The following is a 12621-nucleotide window of genomic DNA, read 5'->3' as shown; positions in this document are numbered from 1 at the left end:
GACTGGGTGCAAGCTGTGATGGTCCCAGCATCTCAGCAACAGCAATGCTGGGATTTTCATGCAGTACAGTGTTTAGAGTTTCCAGAGGATGGCGTCAAGTTTGTAGTCACACATTATTTTAGTTATTTTTTTGGTGGGGGGGGGGGGGGGGTGCAGCAAATTTTGAGGGCAGTTCAAACTAAAAAAGAATATCTTTCTTTCTATCTGGCTATGTGTCTGGTTGGAAGTAAAGAAATTGGGGGGGGTGGTCTTGCTATGTGCCTGCATGCTACCGTAAATTAAAAGACCCAGTCAATGGCAGAGCAGAGGGTGGAAACGCCTTGCTAATGAGAGCGGTCAGAGGTGAATGGCCAGGCTAGTTAAAGCCAACAGGATAATTACAAGTGCAAAAATGTCATGGACCAGGCGCCATGATGAAAGTTTACAGCACTTCACTGAGTGCGTGTCTGCAATACTTTGGGATGTTCTGCAGGTAAAAGGGGCTCCTACCCAGTACTAAGTAACACATACACATTTGCACACACACAGGTTAACCATAACCATAAGTAACCAAACCAAACAAAATATGAGACTTCTGGCATTTTAGTTTTTTGATTGCATTCACAGATCTTTGTGGGGACCTTAAAAATGGCCCTCAAAACCTCAATGTAATATAAAAATAATCCATCCACAGACACACTCACACATTTACCTTTATACTTTTAACCCTAACTGTACTGGTAGCTTTAGAGTGCACTAAAGGCACTTTAAGGCTTTGGAGACTCTCCGTATTGCCTAGATATAGAGTTATAGTGCTACAGAGAGTTTTATTGTCATATGCACAGAAAACAATCAGTTTTGCTGTACAATGAAATTCTGACTTTGGACATCGTCCTTTCCCCACAAAATTTACAGTAAAATAAATGAACATAAATATGTAACAAATGAACTGTTAAGGTGTCACCAGCCACCTCTATTTGGGGTGAAGTGGCAGACTGATGGCTAGGAAATGTCAAAAAATGTAGTATTTCCTGGCTTCTAATTTCTGTTTCCTCAAACAGAACTAGATAGTAGCTTCAGCACACTGGCTTTTCGCACTAGTGAGTGGGTGCAAGAACAGTTTCAACAACTTCAGTTCTCCTTATGATATATATATATATATATATATATATATATATGAACAGTATATATATATATATATGAACAGTATATATATATATATACTTTTGCATGCCATTATATTCTCAATCATAACCATTAAACAGAAACTAATATGTAAACATGCAGAAATAAAAAAAAATATTGCACAAAAAATGGCTTAATGTTATAACCAGACTATGAAAAATAATACTAATTTCTGATAGCTTTGTCATACCACTGTGGACAATCGATGGAATGGAAAACAGAATTTCATTTAAAGAATACTAATTACGATTAATGACCCACTGCAGGTGTATTATCCTCTTTCGCTATTAACTAGAGAAAACAACTTTGCCATTAACAATTATACCATCCACAGCTTTCATTGCCAGTTTAACAAGTGCAATCAACAGCCTTCCTCTGTGACTCACTGAAGTCAATACAATGACTAAGAAGCTGTTTGGTCTTTTCCACATTCACAGTCTCCAAGTCTGGCAGTGTCAGCACGGTGTAAAACAACAGTCATTGTTCTGTCCCATTGTTTACTGAAACCTACACCAAGTTTCACTGGACGGCTTCTTTTGCTTTTGTTAGCCAGAAAACCATTTCACACCTTTTGCAGAGAAACACGGGTCCCTCTTGCTGCTCTGAATGCTACACTGTAGAGGAGACAGAAGATTAAAGGTAGTGACCAAAAAAAAGGAGCAGACTCGGATAAAAGGGCCCCAAAAATGTGTGGAGAGCCCACATTCCTCAGATTGTTGGAAGCACAATCACTTTTTGAACCATGGACATCCAGTGGCAACATTGCAGTGAGAAGAGCTGGATGCCTAGGATGCACATTTGTGGCCAGAAGCAGGAAGGAGGATGAAAGCGAGCAGGTGGACAGCCAGAAACAAAGATGGCAGCAGAAATTACAACAGAATCTGTCTTGATTATAAATGTCATTACATGCCTTTTACTCTGCTTTTCAGAAGCGAAAATTTATTTCTAATAAGTCACATTACACATAGTTCTGAGTAATATCAAAACTTCAGTCTGGTAGTATGGTAGAACATTTCCATGTTCTCCCCACAATGTACAAGTTTACTCAAAGTGCTCCATACTAGTGAACTAGCATCTCTCAACTGCCCCCAGCATGTTACTGTCTACCTTGTGATGGACCGACAGCCTAGACACCCCATGATCCTGAGCTGGATAAGTGCTTGGAAGAAGGATGGATGGAAAGAGTAATCTATTTTATCAAAGTTTTCAACAGTATATAAACAGTAGAACTGGAGGTTTTAGTCACGTGAGAAACTTCAGCTGGTAAACAGTGTGGTCCCAGATTATCTGCCTCACTGTAAACCAATATATCATCATAAATCAGTAACCTTTGCCTGGGGAAGAAGAAAGCCATTATATGAGATCATGATTCTCACAGGAACCCTGAATAGGTTCCACAGAGAGCCATAGGCTTTCTGTACAGGAACCCTGCACATATTCCACAGGGAGCCATATGCCCTCTGCACAGGAACCCTGCATGGGTTCCACAAGGATCCATATGCTCTCTGCACAGGACCCCTGCATTAACACACTTGTTATACTCTCCACTCTCCCTTCCTCCATCCTAAGGTCTACAATCGCACATGAACACTCAGGTGAGAGGCGCCGGAAGGGTGTCTCAACTCCGCCGTCACACGCCCTCAGACATACACAAGCAGAGCCCTGATTTTTTTCTTGTGTGTGTGTGTGTCTGTGTCACACAGCTGGAGTGTGTGGAGCAGGAAAAAGGAGTTAGGTTTCAAATGCACGAGTAAAATAGTTAACAGATTGCCTGCTACTCTTAATGCTCGGTCGCAGACATGGAGGGTTTCTCCTTCTGTCCTTTGCCCTGACAAGCAAATTAACTTTACATTCCAGACAAACACACTTGCATACGCTCTACATAAGGAACCATTAAATACATTTCGAAAACACACACATATGGCTCAAAGAGTGTCTCGGGTTAGCAAATTCGAATATGCGGCGTGAGAGAACATCATTTCAGACAAACCAAAGGAAGCACTTCTGCATATAAACACTGTGAACATAGTCTGAATGTGCTGTTACAAACAAGAGAATTCCCATTCAAAGCACAGCTACTCTGTGCGCTACAATACATGTGTAAATAGGCACAGAGGTGGGAAAATGACACACCAGTACCGTTAAACCCGTGTGTGTGTGTGTGTGAGTGTGTGTGTGTGTGAGTGTGTGTGTGTGTGAGTGTGTGTGAGTGTGTGTGCCTACACAGGTACTTGCCTGAAGAACGACACACAACACTTCAGATCTTTCAATAGTTAAAGCTAAAAAGTAGTTTGAAAAATAATAATAATCATATTTAAATGAGTCCCCAAACCATTACTTTTCCAAATTATTTTTTTTCCACTTTTTTGACAAACATAATTTTTAAAAAATATTTTAGAACATGTCAACTATTTCCACTTGAATACCATAAAAATACATCATTACATCCCTAAGCTTACAAGGTGCTTTTACAGATGCAAAATACCTTGTAAATGCAGCCGGCCTGAATTTCATGATTTCATGCAAGAAATGTCTTTGACTGAGAGATGTTTTGAGTTATGGTTAAATAAAGCAGGAAATTTACTCAACATTGCAGGGAATCCTGCTGAGTCAGTGAAGTACTTTTGCATTTAAAAAAAATGTACTTGAAACAATAAATAGTAGGCAATGTCTGTTCAGGACATGTCATGCAAAAAATGCAGAACTAAAACTGAAGGCTATGGAAGCTGTGTGTGAGTGTGACAGCTACCTAACAATACCTATGTTTGAAAATCACTTTTACGAACTCATTCCTATTTGGCTTGGAAACAATCATCAAATTAAACTAAATCTGGGAAAATTAAAAAAGACCAGGCTAATTAAAATAATCACACCACTTAGTCAGCTAGTAACCACATGTAATGAAATTTGTTATTGCTTCTGCTAACCTGCTAATTCATAGATAGACAGCCTCCATTGGTTTTAGTTACTCCAACTAACAAAGTCATGTAAAAATTTTTATGACTTTTTTAAATAATTAGGATTTCTGAAATAAAAAAAAAAGATTTTGGGGATTTTTGGATATTACCGTCTTTAGCATGTAAAATATATAGAGTTATAATTGTTACGTTTTTGTGGGTGACTTAGTGCCATTCCGCAAAATCAAAATTATATAAATCAGCAGGGTGAAATAACCTTTGCAGTTTCCTACAAGCTAATTGCTTTGTAGCACTGCCATAAACCTATATCCAAAATAGCTGCCAAACGGAAAAAAGCATGAAAATTCTCCTCCAGCATTGTGGTTTTTCTTCAATCCACAAAAATAATAGGCTATCAGCAGTATAAGCAAGAATCAGTCGGCATGCAGTTGGAAATTCAGCTACCCAGTTATATGTTTTTTTGTGTATCATACGAATTGGCCGTTTGAGGGACCATTTTTGAATCAGAGATGCCAGTATGCCAGAAGCTAATTAAGTAATTAAGAAAAGACAGGAGAAAAAAAAACACTTTTAACTCCTTTAAAGTGATTTCATAAATTTAGTTAACTAAGCAATGCAGTTTGACATTAAGTCAACAATTTTTTTCCTCCTTGTTGATCCATTCCATGTTAACTGCATAGCAAAGTGAAACAGACCTTGTGACTGCCAAGAGCTTTCATCTTCAATAAGTTTCACCACTGACCCTAATCATACATAGGCATACATCGTTTTCTGAATACGTAGGACTTATGTGCGGATTTAAAATGATCTATAAATAACAATGTCTATTCAAAAATATACATGAGTGGGTTCAGATATTTTCCTTCATCTCATATTATCAATATTGTCCAGTGTGGTGAAGGAACTAAAATCCAGACTGAAGGACTTCTGACTGTAAAACAAACCAATGCACTAAGGATTAAACGACTAAGTACAGCATAACGGCCAGACCTTGAGGGATAATACAAGGAGCTAGCAAATTAAAAGAACATTTTCTAGTCATCTCAACTAATCAAAAATGTCCTGAAACAATGTTCTCACCAGGAATGGTTGCCCAATGTTTTCATGATATTTTACAGCAGCTTCCCTTGACCATGAAAACCTACTTTTTTTTATATCGCTCACACTTATAACACGCAGTTTGGTTCTTCCCCGCAGTCAATAATTAAGTTTACACATTAACACCATGACAGTGATTTAATTAGATTTTTCTGCTAGTCTTGAGTTTTGTTCTTACTCTCCTAACCACCGGTGCATGGATCACTTCTGTAAGTCAGTCACATACAAAAATGAGGACACTAAAACCACATGGCCGACATGAACAGGAGCCGCTGCCCACGATTGGCCTGGCCGGGCCGGGGAGGGGGCACGGAGTTTGTGGCCCATCACGTGACCGAGTCCAGCAGAGAGGGTTACAATAGACCCCCTCTCGGAGTGGAGAGGCACAGGCTGGAGCTGAACCAAAATCCCTCTACCACACACAAGCTGTGCATTGTTAGCCATTCACCGGGATCCATCCCGGGGCACTTTATCATTCAATTAGGACAGCTTTCACACCATACACCACAGAAAAGGGACCTTCAATCAAACTGAAAACTCCACACTGGCCCTAGAGGGGACACAGAAAGGGACTCACAGTTGTCAGTCTACTTTCCTTTTTTTGTCCTGGTGTTTGAGAGGAGGAGAGAGCCTGGCCATTTCTTAGTGTCTCACCCCCACCCCCCCCCCCCCTCTCCATGAGGTCGAACCCACAGCGAGTGTTTGTCCTAAAGACAGCGGCCGGCCACAGGGGTGAGCTGCGGAGAAAGACCGGGAAACACGCAGGGAGCGCGGGCGGGTGGAGGAGAAAGCACGGCACGACGGCGCGTTTTGTGTCAGTGCTGTACGGCTCGCGGGGGCTTTGTGTTTGTGTGCATGAGGCGGAGGGAGAGGCTTGTGTTGCGTTAAGGGAAAGGAGAGTGGAAAAGGGGGAAGGAGGAGCAGGGAAAATGTGAGGCTGTGAGCTCGAGCAACAGCAAGCGCTCACAAAATATCCTGATAAATGAGCAAAAATAGACAACTTTATTAGGGTTTTCCTAAAGGAAATTATTCACGCATAGTTCCAAATCTTGGATGGCCTTAAAGGTTATATGTTAATTCATGTCTAAAATGTACCAATGTAGTCGGTAACAATTTAAAATGACCCAATTCAACAAAAATCAAAACGTCGTTACCCCTAAACCAACGATAAAAAGTCAAATGTAAATATATTATCAGAAATATGGATGTAAACAGAGTTCACACCATTTTCACCAAATTTTTAGTGATAGAACTTTTCTAAAATTCCAATAGTTATTACACTTGTGCTATGAGTTTTATAATGTCTTTATTCTGAAATGTAACAATTTAGTCACTGTTGACTCCTTTGTGAAACGACTGCGGGATGGAAATAGGTCACATGCGAAACGGTGACGATGATTTTTACTGGCTTACTAATAGAAGCAAATGCCACCTCGCAAGTGCTGCTAACAGGCAGAGTGCACAAGCTAACCTGTCTCCTCGTCCTTCCCAGCATGCACTTCTGTGCAACAAACGCGTGTTCATCAGAACCTCTGCACAAGTGGAAGTCAACAAGCAGAAACACTACAGCTACAAGCAGCAGGCATTCCAGTGGGTATTTTAGTAGGCAGAAGTTTATGGGTTGCCTTTAAATGCTAAATAGCATTTTGCGCTATTTAAAGTATTTAAAGAGGCATTTCCAAATATCAGTTTGACACAGTATTGCACAGTGACACTGCACAAAGTTTTGAAAGTTCTCTAAAAAATTTTTAGTCAACAAATACTGGAGACGCAGTAATGTAATCACCATTCTAGGGCCTCTCAGTCACGGTGCAGGAGAAACACTCCCCTGGAATGCAGTGAGCCCCTACTGACAGCTCAAACACCGAGTCCTTTCCCAAGCCTCCACGTAGCGATTCAACTCAAGAACGTCTCTTCCTCCTTGGCCAATCGCTCTCCCTATCAAACCTACCTCCTACTATCTTCAATGATCCAACCATGTTCCAATGGCAGGCTAACTTTCCACTTTAATGGGTTTCCTTAGCAGTTTCGGAGAACAGGACCATGTAGAGAAAGTGACAAACCATAAAATGCTGAGGCATGATACAAGCCAAAGCTCCACCTCGCTGGGACTGAGTCCAGGCCTTTGATGTCGATGTATGCCAGCTAGAGGCCGAACCCACCAGAACCATGGATGCTTTTAAAAAATGTGTTTTAACCAAGGCAGTCTGAGGTGCTGTGCGGCCAAGATGGGTCAACGCTGGCTGAGGCTTTCTGCACGCAGCCCTCAATCTCTACACAGAGAGCCAATCATATGCTCATATGGGATCCCAGCAACTTTTAACTAAACATCAAAAAAACTGTACCCAGCGGTTATGTGATGCTTTCATTCTTGAAAAGCTTCATCTTTGAATCCGAATGGTGAAATTTTACATTATTATTGGATTTCCGTTGCTTTTTACTTGTTAATTTTTCAATGATAATTTCTGTTTTTGCAGTAACGCCACCATCGGCAGACTCAATTTCAATGCACAAGAACACCTTTGAAAGGTAAGATTAACTTTCAACATTTTCTGATGCCTTCTTCGGTTCCTGACAAAAGATACATCCACACGTAACCCTTAGTTCAACAGTTTTTTCTTTTTGAAACTTCAAATAAAAATCCATGTACGTTCAAAACGTAGAAAGGATTCAAACACTTTCAACACTGTTATAACACTAGCAACTATTATCAAAATCTTTAAATGGCCAAATTATTCTATAATAATAATAAATTAGCATAGCATATTTTTTGTATCATATAGAACTTAGCAGTCATTAATATGACTAAACAGGCCTCTTTATATTTCATAATCATATAGTGAAAAATATATACTTTCATGCAGTGTTTTCAAATCCAAACCAGTGCTACATATTACCAAGAAATAAGTTACATTCTCTGTCATTGTTTTCCTTCTGAGTAAAAACTAATGTATCAGTAGAGACAAACTCCATCTAGCAAACAGAAATATTTGTGTGAACAAATGTCATTTGGCACATTTGATAATTTAAGCCCAAATGGTATTTTGGATCAAGCAAGTTATAAGTTCATGCAACTAAAAATAACGACTTACTACCTCTTTCACAAGGTACGCAAAACACCTCACGCGATCCTGCAGAGAGGCCTTCTGTTTTTCATGCCTCTTTTTAAAATCAGCACTTTCTGTACTCCTGAAACTAGTAAAAAGCTGAAACCGGGAAAAGGGACTTTCTACCCAGACGATAACTTCAAATAAATGAGGTGAGAGATGGAACAAACAGCCACTTCAGCGCGTGCTCTGAGGTCTCTACGCTGTGGTCACACATTATCCTGTTGTGAAGGACGACTGTCCCTGGAAGCTGGCTTAGCTTCCAGTTAAACAGCAGTGCTAATAAAATGGCCATGGATGTAGCTTACTTAGAACAGACTCATGCAAGTCACTGATAAATGTCGAAATAATTAACATCCATATGCTCACTGATCTACAGCAAAGCACGCATCAACAAATGGCCAAATGACTGATTATCCCAATTTATTAGCATTTTCTTCTTTCTTTGATGTTCTTTTCAGTTTACATATAAGGAATCATACCATAACAAGCAACTTTAGAGATGCCTCAAAATTTCCAATTAAAACACCGCAATCAACACGAGGTTTAAATTTTTTTTGGGCTGTTGCGGCCATTGAAAAGTACAGGTGTATTTTATATCCACAGCATGAAAGGCCAAAAAAGGAAAGCATCCTTAGGTATCAGTTTGGTTAAGAGGTAGGAGTAGTGAAGACGTAACATAAGGGAATCCACGGTGTAACAGAAGACGTCCGGTATCTCAGCTCCACATCCCTGTATTCGTCCATCGGACTAGGGCAGCATGTCGCTCAAACATCTAGCATCCTCTCACCGTTCTAGATGCTGAACGCTGCAAGAACAGTCAGAATGCATGTGACCACACAGCTGGGCTGCGTACGAACCGTCTGTTTCCTATCGCCTCTTTATCTAGCCGCTAACAACACTTGCTCTCCTGGTTGCCAAGTGGAGCACGCTTGGCTCCAACTTTACGAGTCCCTGGGGGAAAGTTGATTAAACTCATGTTTTGCAATTACCGGCAATAGCGCATAACTGAAGGCGGCGGGGATCCGATGGAGATGCAAAGCGGGCAGTCTGCACACACCTTACCCTGCGAAGCACCAGTCAATCATTTCAACAAAATCTATTTATAAAATCACAGCCGGTAAGTCCTTGAGAAAGCTCCGGATCTACGTATCAGCAGCTCTATACTCAGCTGCAGAGCAAATTATGTGTAGACGATGGTCATCGAAAAATTAACTGGGCCCAATTACCCTTGTACTTTATTTTTTGGAAGGCAAGAAGAGCTTAACAAACCGATAGCGTTCAGCAAGGGTCCCGTCCACTATGCAAGTGAACACGTTTGGCAACTGGCTGCAAGGTACGCAAAATTCTGCACCTACAATAAACAAATGACAACGATATTGACAAATTCAGTGGCTTAGGCAAATACATAGGATAGCCAAGAGAGTAAGAACTAGTGATAAAAGGACTTTTTAAGAAGTGTCCAGATTAAATTTTGCAAGAAGCTCCGCAACCCTCTCTTCCTGATTATTATCATTGTCCATCCAACATACCATAAAACCGCCAGTCCTCAAGAAAGCAACTGATTTAATAGAAGCTGAGAATATTTGAAAGAATCCGTAACACACGAAGACTCCTATGGGAGCCTGGTTACTAACTGGTGTCCGGGCTCCACAGGGGACGTTCTTCCGATTACCCAAACTGACATTCCCTTTATAATGGTAATCAGAAAACTACACACAGGGTTGCTGAGAATTATGGGATTTTGCAGAGGAGGAACTCCTGCTTACGCTGCAAAGCATATGAGTTTATAACTGCTAGTCAGACAACTTAACAGAACACACAGTTAAACTAAGGAGTCAATATGCAGAAATACAGACAAGAAGACATACTTCATGTTTTATCAGTTATAGCCTGTGGCACACACGAAAAAATATAGCTTAAAAACTGAGGTAAAAGTTTGCTTACACAGAAACGAAAAGCTAGTTTAGCTTCAAAAGAAGCTACATCCCTTCTTCCAAATAACACGCAGGTTCCACCACTTGTAAAATACACATACGTTACGCAAAGCACATACTTCTCTACACAAGATTTCAGCCTCAGCACTTGCAGGTTTTACTTACTCCCCTAAAATACTTGATATGTTTAGCTTGATAATTGCTCTAGAAATCGCAAAACGCCTCTGTTTATACAGAGCAAAAACCAGACAAAAAGAAACAAGCTGCACACTTTTGCTTTAGGTAAACATTCTGAGAAAACACTAAACATACTGAAATCAAGGATATAAAAGAACAGGAAAGGGGATAAACGGAGGCATCAGTCCTTATAAATGTCAGTTGAAGTCAAGAGAAAGAAGAATGAAAATCTTAATATGTGTTTCAGCTTCTACTGCAATGTCAATAACAAAGGCATTGTCTCGTGACAATCTCACTTCCATTTCCTTATTTTGTAGCTCAGGGCAGTGTAAGTCCTTTACATGTTCAGGTTGTGGCTTTGGCGAAGCTTGACTACCTTCCACGTATCATAATGAAAAGTTTTAAACAGCACACTTTGGTCTACATAGACTTTCTCTATTTTCTAATATATAAAAGATTATGTATCAGATCGTATACAAAAGCGCCCAAAGATTTGGGGATCTTGCATATGACTGGGGAGGAAATCATTTATTTGAGATCTTAATTTCTCATAAGATTACTGTAATAATGTGTTATTGGGGGGGTTAAAGCTCAGCTTGATTGAATTTTTGTGTTGCATCACACAAGAATCCATATAACTTTTTAAGCTATAAAATTAATATTGCTTTTCAAAGCAATTAACTACAGCTTTGTTACATTACCTGAATATTACTACATGTGTATTCACTATTTATTTGTTTTTACGTTCTATTTTCAGGAAGAATCATTTGCTAGTTACTGTTACATTTCACTTAGAACAGCTAATTGTTATCAAATTAATAAATAAACGGGCCCTTTAAAATCAACGTCAAGTCTTTACTAACATAAAACAATTTTCTACAAAACACGTCTTGTGTCGGAGGCTCCACCACGATGTCGTCTTAAAAACACTGCAACGGGAAATTACCGAAAAGCATTCACAAGAAAAGAGACTGGAAGTCTCAACACCATACAGCAAAAGAGAGACATCAGATCACAGTAAACATCAGATAAAGCCCCATCGGTAGGGACTCAGAAACCAAGCAATTCGAAGGAAACTCATAAGCTTTTGAGTCTGTAAATGTTTATCTTTTTTTCCACCAAGCTAAGTGTTGCATTTTATAAAGAGGTAACAACTGCAAGAAGTAAATAACGTACAGAAAAACTTCAAAATGAATTTCCGAAATAGATGCTCTTTTCAAAAACAACTCTTTCAAGCCAAGCAGAGACATTCTTTCCACTTTCTGCTTGTATGCTCTCTTCACAAACTAGCATGCTGTACACTAGAAAATAGAAATTAATTGCTTAAAATTCCACTGTACTCGCAAAATCGAAACAGAACACCAATTTGCAAAGTAATAAATGCTGTTTACACAATGCGTTTTGTCGGCAGTTAAAATAGTTTTCAATAATATCAACAAAACTCCAGTCAATGTAGGCGATCGTGGAATTAAATATTAAATGTCCCAATGCCTGTTCATGCTTCAGCGAATTAAGAATTATAAATCTAACTTCCCGAAACGATAAACGATCTCTTAGCAATTAATATCTTATAAAATGCAACAAGTTAACGGACCGCGACTGAAATATTCACAGTAATTATTAACATTATATTCAAAAACATGCACACATCAGAAAGTGCAGCCGCATTATGAAGACTTGCAAAAAATTAGCAGTTACCCACCAAAAAGTTTCCAGCAACGCACTAGTCAATTTCAGAAAAAACCCCGGTAACATTCCATCCTCTGTCCGGCAAAAACCTACCGTGGAAATCCCCACAGCACCTTCCACTGTTTCTTTTATTTCGATCTGTAGTTTTATTATTTTTTACAATTTTTAAAATATTTTTCTCTTTTTTCGGGGCCTGACTGGGTCTCGCTCTCGTCTGGCTGCAGCAGCAGAGTTATGGGGCGCGAGCATTGTGGGAGTGTGACGTCAGGGCACTTTCACAAACTTTTTTACATTGGTTGGCAAACTTGTTTTTTTTTTTTTTTACTGTTGTCGTTGACATTATAAAAATGATAAGAAGCTATGTGTTTGCTTGTTTGTTTGCGTTTCAAAGATTCACAATTGAAAGAACAAAGACAGAAATTTTGACTTTTTATAAACGAGAATATGGCAAACTCAAATTTATAAAGCATAATATCAAACTATCAAAATGGCATGGTTGTTTTAATTGGTCTTCCAAATGCTGCCTTATTA

At 39.4% G+C, this 12621-nt stretch overlaps 1 protein-coding gene across 2 annotated transcripts in view; it reads right to left on the bottom strand.

Moving 5' to 3' along the window:
- Positions 1 to 12324, bottom strand: part of LOC125727535 (zinc finger protein PLAGL2-like) — a 28978-nt gene extending 16654 nt beyond the window's left edge. Inside the window, exon 1 of one of the 2 annotated variants that reach the window (XM_049004334.1) lies at positions 12184 to 12324. The gene's annotated coding sequence lies outside the window, so the exon portion shown is untranslated. The remainder of the gene's footprint in view (positions 1 to 12183) is intronic. The other variant, XM_049004335.1, reaches the window with a different exon arrangement.
- Positions 12325 to 12621: the final 297 nt, after the last annotated feature.

The sequence above is a fragment of the Brienomyrus brachyistius genome, unplaced genomic scaffold, assembly GCF_023856365.1.
Source record: "Brienomyrus brachyistius isolate T26 unplaced genomic scaffold, BBRACH_0.4 scaffold102, whole genome shotgun sequence".
Lineage (NCBI taxonomy): Eukaryota > Metazoa > Chordata > Actinopteri > Osteoglossiformes > Mormyridae > Brienomyrus > Brienomyrus brachyistius.
The sequence above is the reverse complement of the archived record's forward strand: the minus strand, read 5'-3'. Positions and strand labels throughout refer to the sequence as shown.